Here is an 8,856-nt window from a genome sequence, read left to right as displayed (position 1 = left end):
CTAACCAAACCATACAGAAAAGAAAGTATAAAGATCCGTTGGAACTATGGAAGCCAACTGAAATGGGCACCAAATAGGAAATTCTCGATCAAAGGAAGGTTCTGGAAGCACCTTAGGTGCAGATACTGTATACAGGCATTGAAAATGCAGCAGCATATGCTAGACAAACACAGGTCAATGAATGATTGCCACCGTGACCAACACCAGGGACATGAGGTCTAAGGGCAGTATTTCTTGTATTTTTCACATGGAGAAGGTACAGAGCACTCATAAAGAAAAAAAATTATCTTGGATTCCCACCCTTATCTCAATTTATCCTTAGTATAATAATGTCGTGGTGTGTTTCAATATAAAACTAGGTAAATTTCCATATTTGTAGTTTTCATACAACTATACATCAAAAACATTTTTTGGTTAAATACAAATAAGCTATTAAATGAATTAAACCCCCATTAGTAGCATTAATGTTGTTTTGTTAAAGCTGAATCACACAAACTGGATATGGACTGCAATAGGGCAGATTCCTCTAAAATTCCTGTATCTATCCTATTATAGACCAAGTCTCCTGTCACTTTCTTCTATGTAAAGTTTAATTATATAGTGTATTTTTACATCATAGCATTAAATTGCATTCTTGTCTCGATAACCCACATTTCATTTAGTGCTTCATGATGCCAGTTTGAATATTAACAGAAAAAAAAAGCAAATACTGAAATATGACAGTGCTTGGCCAACAAAGGATGTTCTGCAGCTAAATCCAGCTTGCCGTCTGTTTTTGTAAATAAAGTTTTATTGGTACATAGGCAGGCTCATTAATTTACATATTGCCCGTGGCTGCTTTAATGAAACAATAGGAGAATTGAATAATTATATCAGAAACTATGTGTCTAAAGTCTAAAATATTTGCTATCTTGTTGCTTACCAAAAATGTTTGTAGATCTGGATTGAGATGATTTGGAATCAATGTGTACTACTGGGCTAGTTATCTATTTAGTTGCCTAAGAATTAACTTTCAAAGAGTTAAGCCCAGCCATTTTATTAAATCTTGTCATTTCATCAGTCACATATTCATGCAGCACTTGGCTGATGGTTCTTCTGCTCTGTGTACTCAGCTTGTGGATGGGCTGTTCCAGGGGCTCCAAGGTGACTTTGTTCACATACCTGCCACTTTGTAAGGATGACTGGAAGGCTGAGCTCAGCTGGGACTGTCGGCTGGAGGGTCTCCATGGGGCGTCTCCAGCATAGCATTCAGAGGGTTGGCCGACTTCATCAAAACCGCTCACAGCCCCCAAGGAGAATACACCAAGAGGCCAAGGTTGGAAGGTGAGGGCCTCGTATGCTCTATCTTCAGAAGCCTCAAAATGTCACTTCTGCTAAATTCTATTGGTCAAGCAAGTCAATAAAGCAGGTTCAAGGGAAGGAGAATTTGACCCCACCCCTCAATGGGAAGAACACCAAAGAATTTGCAGCCACCTTCCATGTACCACACCTATTTCTTTTTTTTAAATTTTTATTGTTATGTTAATCACCATATATTACATCATTAGTTTTTGATGTAGTGTTCCATGATTCATTGTTTGTTCATAACACCCAGTGCTCCATGCAGAATGTGCCCTCCTCAATACCCATTACCAGGCTAACCCATCCCCCTACCCTCCTCCCCTCTAGAACCCTCAGTTTGTTTTTCAGAGTCCATCATCTCTCATGGTTCGTCTCCTCCTCTGACTTACTCCCCTTCATTCTTCCTCTCCTGTTATCTTCTTCTTTTTCTTTTTTCTTAAAATATGTTGCATTATTTGTTTCAGAAGTACAGATCTGTGATTCAACAGTCTTGCACAATTCACAGTGCTCACCGTAGCACATACCTTCCCCAATGTCTATCACCCAGCCACCCCATCCCTCACACCCCCAACCACTCCAGTAACACTCAGTTTGTTTCCTGAGATTAAGAATTCCTCACATCAGTGAGGTCATGATACATGTCTTTCTCTGATTGACTTATTTCACTAAGCATAACACCCTCCAGTTCCATCCACGTCGTTGCAAATGGCAAGATCTCATTCCTTTTGATGGCTGCATAATATTCCATTGTGTATATATATCACATCTTCTTTATCCATTCATCTAAGGCTAGACCAGAATTTAAATTCTTATTACTGAAAAGTTATTTTTCTATCCAAAAGAAGCGTAGATGATTTACCAGAATCTGCATTTGGATTTGATTGATGTTCTCTCCTTAGACTAGGGTCTTGGCAGTGGGTCCTGGCATGTCACTGAGAAATAACTTCAAATCCTTTAAGGCTGATGACCACAACCCATGCCTCGTCCATGTTCCTTCCCTCCCCAGCTGTCTCACAGGAGTCTCCAAGTGCATAGTCTGCCATGATTCATGCTAAAACATTCATTGTACTCAATTACATGCTTATCAAGAATGATGAGGTGTTAATGAGATGCGCATGCAGGATCAGACCTCAACATTTTGATTTATCTCTTGCTGGCTTGGTGCTTTGGCAGGGGGGTGGGGGCACTCTAGGAGATTAAAGAGTTCAGTGTGCCATCACAGCTTCCAGAGAGGTCACTGGGACAGTGATACTGCCAACTGACCAAGTTTCCAAAAGGCAGCACTTGGGATTTAAAGAATTCTTGTCAAGTTTGTCATTCCTTTCCCAAAGGAGAGGGTTGATGGTTTATGAAGGTCCCCCAGCTTGCGGTGCAGGCAGTGCAGAGGAGTACCTAAGTATATGTGAGATGCCTCTGGAGAGAATAAACTTCTCTCCCCAGCCTTCATCCCACAAAGCCAAAGGCAAAAACAATACCCCAAAGCTCTAGGGAGATCAAAAGTTTCTCCTCTGATGTCCTGAGGCCCGTCCAAATGTGGTGAGAACAATCTTCTTTTTCTAGGTGTAGCAGACATTGTTTGATGTTCTCCAAAATCCACATTCTTCTCTTCTCTAGGCATTTACAAAATTTACTCTGAGACTAAAACACGAATTTCAGTCTTCATCTGTCAGGTAGGAAGGAGCTGCTCCAGTCCCTCCTGTGCCGAGGGGAGCACATTCGGCCCAGGTACTCAACTCGAGCATACATCCATTAGGGAGGGGCAAGGTTGACCTGAATTCTGACACCGGATGAAGATGTGCTCCTGAGGCTAAAAGGTGGTTAGACTCAGATGTTAGTGGATTGAGCAGGAAGTCACTGGGCATGAGTCATTTTCCAGGGGCCTTGACACAGAGCACTTGGCTAGCTTTCATCACCCAATGTCCCTGGCATTTGTGTGTGGTCACAGGACTGAGGGTAGCCAATGGTGTGTGAGCGGTGGCAACGCCCACCACATCCCAGCCTGGTCATTACAAATCTCCCATAAGCATTCCTTCTCCCCCTTTTACAACCAGCTGGAGAAGGTCTGTGAAAACAGCAGAACTGGACACCTGGGTGGCTCAGTTGGTTGAGCATCTGCCTTCGGCTCAGGTCATGATCCCAGGATCCTGGGATCTAGCCCCGCATTGGGCTCCCTGCTCAGCAGGGAGCCTGCTTCTCCCTCTCCCTCTGCTGCTCCCCCTGCTTGTGCTCTCTCTCTCTCTCTCTCTGACAAATAAATAAATAAAAATCTTTTAAAAAGAAAAGAAAATAGCAGAACTGCTATCAGTCTGAGCTCCACAACAATATAGATCCTGTCAGTTCAAGACAAAACATTTGGTAAAATTATTGCCTAATGAGACTTGATAAAGTTGGCTGAGGACTGCTAGAGCCTGTGACCCTGTGGAAAGTGGTGGGAAAGAGCTAGAACACTCATGGGTGCTGCTTGTTTCTCACTGCATTTAGCAATGTGTTGCAAGAAAGAGATTAATTTAGAAAAATCTGGCCAGTTTGCAAGCCAAATGAAAGAGAGGAGAGTTTGTGAATAAATACAGGGTCTCAACAGGGTGAAAAACAGCTTATAACATCTAGACTCCTAAATTTTAGAAGAAAGACCAAGAAATGCTTTGGGCAATAATAATTTGTTAAGCCTTAGTTAAATAAAGTGAGTCATCCCTGTGGCAAGTATCAGATCAAGGATGTGGCCTGGCCCCAAGCAATTGCTTCAGTGGCCTTGCCATGACATTGAAAGAGGTATGGAACCCAGAAAGAAAAAAACAATGCAGTCTTGAGAATTATATCTAGAAAGTGTCCTGGGGCTCCTGACATGTGGAACGAAGTGGGCTCACACAGATCGTAAGGATTAGAAGAATTACCTTGCCAAGGATAACAGACAAAATAACAAAGCTCCCAAACCAAAAACCTTTGAACTTTAAAGAAATCTTGGCCTCCTGACTTGCAGAAAGTGGGCCATAGAAGCTCACAGTCCTATTGAAAAAGACCAGAACATGCTGACCCAAAATATGCCATTGTGGCATAAGAATTGTTTGAGCTCAAGGCCATTAAGAAGCCGTGAATATAGAAAAAGGTCTCTGCAATCTCTCTATCTGCTTAAAAACAGGGCATAAATTTCCATTTGTGAAAGGGTTTCTCCTCTTCTCCCATATCAGGAAGAGAACAACCATCACCATCCCTGGAGACAGAAAGTTGGCGCCAAGTTGGATCTGCATAGCAAACTTTCCTAAAATAATCCTCACCTTTCATTAGTTTCACCCATGTAACCACCTTCCCACAATGTACCATCCCTTAAAGCCCAAACCCCTTTCCTTTGTCTTGTCACTTTTCCAGAATTTATCACTCTTTGTTAAAATGGAATATAAGCCCCTGGGTTTGACTGCTTCTTTGAGTCTACATTCCTTTTCTATGAAAGCCTCCTTATGCATACATAAAAGACTTTTCCTCCTCTTCATCTGTCTCTTGTCAGTTTAATTTGTGGGCCCCAGTCACTGAAAGATAAAAGAGGAGGGGAAAAACTGTTGTTTTCCTCCCCTCCACTGTCTGACACCCTGAAGTTCCCTTCCATTGTGAACACATAAAGTAGGGAATAAGAAAAACCCATCCTGAAGCAGAATCATAGAACTCAGGGGGCAAGGCATTTCTTTCTAGACTAGAGAGGAGAAATGGTGTTGAATCAAGGAACTTTGCCCCATGCTAAAGCAGAGGGACCTTGTAATGCCTGCCTGAAAGAGTTTATTTCAGCATCTCAGCAAATGCTGTGTGTGTCAGATTTTTCCCTTTTCCAAATGGGACGTTTTTATTGTGGTTATCTTGTCCTTCCTTCGGCATTAGGAGTGAGTGTGGCAGGGGTGACAAGGGGTAGGAAAATCTTTAAGTTAGTCAAACCATATGGAACTACATTCAGATCTGCTGGAGCAGGCTGGATGCACCCTGAGAACTTGGACTTTAAGCCTGACGCAGGGGCAGGATAGAACTTAAATTGTCTCCATTAGAGAGGAGAAGAGGTATGTTCTATAGAAGGACAAGATATGAATTATATCTGGGGAGTAGGAAGAGGGACTGGGGCAGAGACAGCTAGCTTCACACCTAACTTGTTCTGTCCTGCCTTTTGGATGTTCAGCTAGTCAAGATTTACCAGTTTCCTTTACAAATAGGTAGGGCAATGCGACTGAGTTCCAGCCAATGGAATAGGACAGGAAGTGATGGCACCCACGTCCTGGGCAGGCCCAATCCTTCTCTTGTGTGATGCTCCAGATTCTGTCCTCTTCCATGACTGGATAGAGATGATCAGGGCAATTTTGAAAGTTGAAGAGAGCAGAGCCGCACTCAGCCTGGGCCCCTGAGTGGCTGCATGGAGCCAAGCTCCTTGGTGACCAGAACCACTCAGAACTGGAGCATGAGCAAGAAATCAACTCAGGTTGTTGTAAGCCATTATGTATCTGGGGGGTTGATTTTTAAATTCCAGCCAACCCTCCCTTCAATAATATACTGATTGTCTCCTTATGCTTTCCTGACTTCCCAGGCCACTAATCAAGGTTGAACTTATGAGTCAGCTGTCAATGACAATTTTGCTGATACTTGGAAGGCTTCCTCTGCCTCCAAATAGCCCCCTTGTGTTCCAGTGCCTAAAACTGCTCTGCTGGAGACACTTCCTTCAGTTTGCTACTTCCTTGACATTGGACAAAGCAATGAAGGTCTCTGAACCTCAAAGCCCTCAGTTGTAATGTGGGGACAGTGACAGAGCTACCTCACATGGCCATGTGAAGAAGGAACAAGGTAACGACACAGGCCCTGGCACAGTGGGTGTTCAATAAATGCTCACATTAATGTTATTGGTATTATATTTATGGTATTATAGTGTTATTATTATCTTAAAGAGATTCATGTTCATGTGAAAATCTTTTTGATCTGCATTCTTCACATACCTTCCAAGGGAGAAAGGAGGGTGTAATCCCCAGTGCCTGAATGGAGAGGCTTAGTACTAGCTGAGAGACCAGGCAGGTGGGGGAGCTTTGAGTGAGGGAGTAGGCTGCAAGCTGAAACTGTGATCCCCAAGGAGGCCAGGGGACACCGTAAGTGAGGGCATCTGTGTCTGGATCCCATTGCAGCCCAGGCCAGCTGTGAGGCCATGGTCACTCCTGACAGCTTGGCTTCACATAATGTAAACAGCTCACAGCAGAGGGAATGAAGGTACTAGGTTTTAGAAATAAAAGGAGTCTTAAAGGAGTAGGGGAAGAAGCACCAGTTTGAGAAGTAGAAACTATGCTGAGGGCACCTAGCGAATCAGGAGCTACTCTTGGGGCAAGGCTAGAGTCAACTCGATTAATGGCTGCGGGGGGACAAAGTGTTTTTTGTAATATTTTCAGGCCAGTCACATCATAAGTTGGTTCCCAGACCAGCTTGCTGGACCTTCTGAATCACAACCTCTGGGGGCAGAGCCCAGGAATCTGCATTGTTTAGAAGTCTCTATGTGATCCTTATCACTATCATTCATGAGCTAGTAGTTGCTCAATAAATGTTATTTTTCTTTCTCCATGCTGGTAAAGGACATTGAAAAGATTCTTGCACCCAGAAAATTATCTCCCAGCTCCCACAAAGCCGCATATCAGAAAGAAATTAAAATTGATTATTTGCATAGAAATACTTCTGCCCTGGTTGTGTTTCAAAAGATCTATGTTCAAACAGTTATCTCTTTTCTTTTATGTAACCCCAATCTGTAAATAATGTTGGAAAGTATAAGGTCAAGCATCCTGAGGGCTTTATTCACGGTGTTATTGACGGTATCTCCAGTGCCCAGCACACCAAAGGTCTACAGTGAGTGCTTATTGTGGTGTATTGAATTCTAAAATAAGACTCAAACTAGAATCTCAGCTTAGTTTCTTGGTAAAATTCTATTCACATCATCCATCAGAAGTTCTATAGAGAAAGTTAAGCAGCTTTATTCTCTATCATGAAATAGCATTGTTCTTGATGTTCTTTCCATGCACTCTATTAATCCTGATGGCTCAGTAATATGCAATTATAAGGCCAAGCTTCGCATTCATAAGAGCACTAACTGCATATATGCATACCTATTAAGAAATGCCACAATTTATATCAATAGGTGGTAAAATATTAAAATTATTGCCGAGGCATTATTTTCTGTTGTTTATGAAATGTGCCCCAATTAATACCACTGGTTTTTAATTCATTTCTGATCATTTTACTCTTCCCACACTCTTTAAAAAAATATTCTTGAAGAGAATGCTGGTTTTCATCATCTCACCATGCAGAGGGAACATACCCGAAAAGAATCATCAGCATTGAACAAACCAAAAAATTTCAAGTGAATTTTTGTGTGATGTATTCACACAAGAAAAAAAGTATTAAGCATGCACTGTGTACCAGGTATTATTCTAGCTGATAAAGAAGAGATAAAGCTGATAAAGAAGAGAAACACAAAGTTACTCCTCTTTGGAGGTCTTACAGGAGAGATACAAATACGTGTAAACAAAAAGTTGTTCAGTGGACACCGTCTCTCATTTCCTCACCCCCTCCAGCGAATCCAGGATGAGTAAGAGGACATGGTACATACAGCATTCTGCAGAGCAGTTAGGAGAAGAGGCAGGCTGGTAGATAAAAAGCTGTAGATGGCGCTCTCAGGGAACATGCTCTCCAGAGGGGTGGGGATTGCAGAGCCATAGGAGTTTCCATAGGAAGTACAGTCCATGCATGTGGCAATGCAAAGGAGCCAGGGGGCAGGATGTCTGGCCAGTGCCTGGCTCCACGTTAGCAGAGGTGGCTTCCCCCAGCCCTAGAATGAGTGCTGTGAAGGGGTCCCTGACCTCTAAAAGCTGACAGTCCAGTTGAATAACCAAACAAATAAAATGTCCAAGTAGAGAGCATGTAAGGACCAACCTGCTGTGATTCTGAGTTTACTGTCTGGATCCTGAAGCCTCGTCTACTCCGCACCAGCATCAGCAGCCTGTCAGCTGGTAAATTGCGTAAGCCCCCTCCCTCTCTTTTTCTGCAGTCATGCTATCCCATAGTACCGACCTTTAGGGTGGTTGTATTCGAGGATCACCTCTGGGTAGGGTGCTCAGAAGGTGCTCAGCACACAGTGCATGCTCAACAAGCAAGAGCTGTCCTGACCAGAGCCTGCAGAGCATCTGCTCTGCCCAACACAAAGCCAAAAGTGTCTTTAACAGTGTTCACTTCACATTGCATAGGAAAGATAATGGTTTTCAGGAGGAACAGATGTGAGTGATGACTTTACACAGAAGCATCCTCACCTTTTAATTGGAAGCAGGGCAGGAAATGGTCGGGGGGCTGCCCCTCCACAGTGCAGGCTGGCCAACCAGACACGATGGTCTCTGAGATTAGTGGCAAAGCTACAGCCCCCAAGAAGGTTTATTTTTTCTCAGAAGAAAGACTCCCAGTAGCAGCCCAGTTGAATTAAGGGCATTCCAAGCCTTGATTTAAAGAGAAAATAAGGTTTGCCCC

Source organism: Zalophus californianus, chromosome 8 (genome assembly GCF_009762305.2).
Source record: "Zalophus californianus isolate mZalCal1 chromosome 8, mZalCal1.pri.v2, whole genome shotgun sequence".
NCBI lineage: Eukaryota > Metazoa > Chordata > Mammalia > Carnivora > Otariidae > Zalophus > Zalophus californianus.
This window is presented reverse-complemented; position numbering follows the sequence as displayed.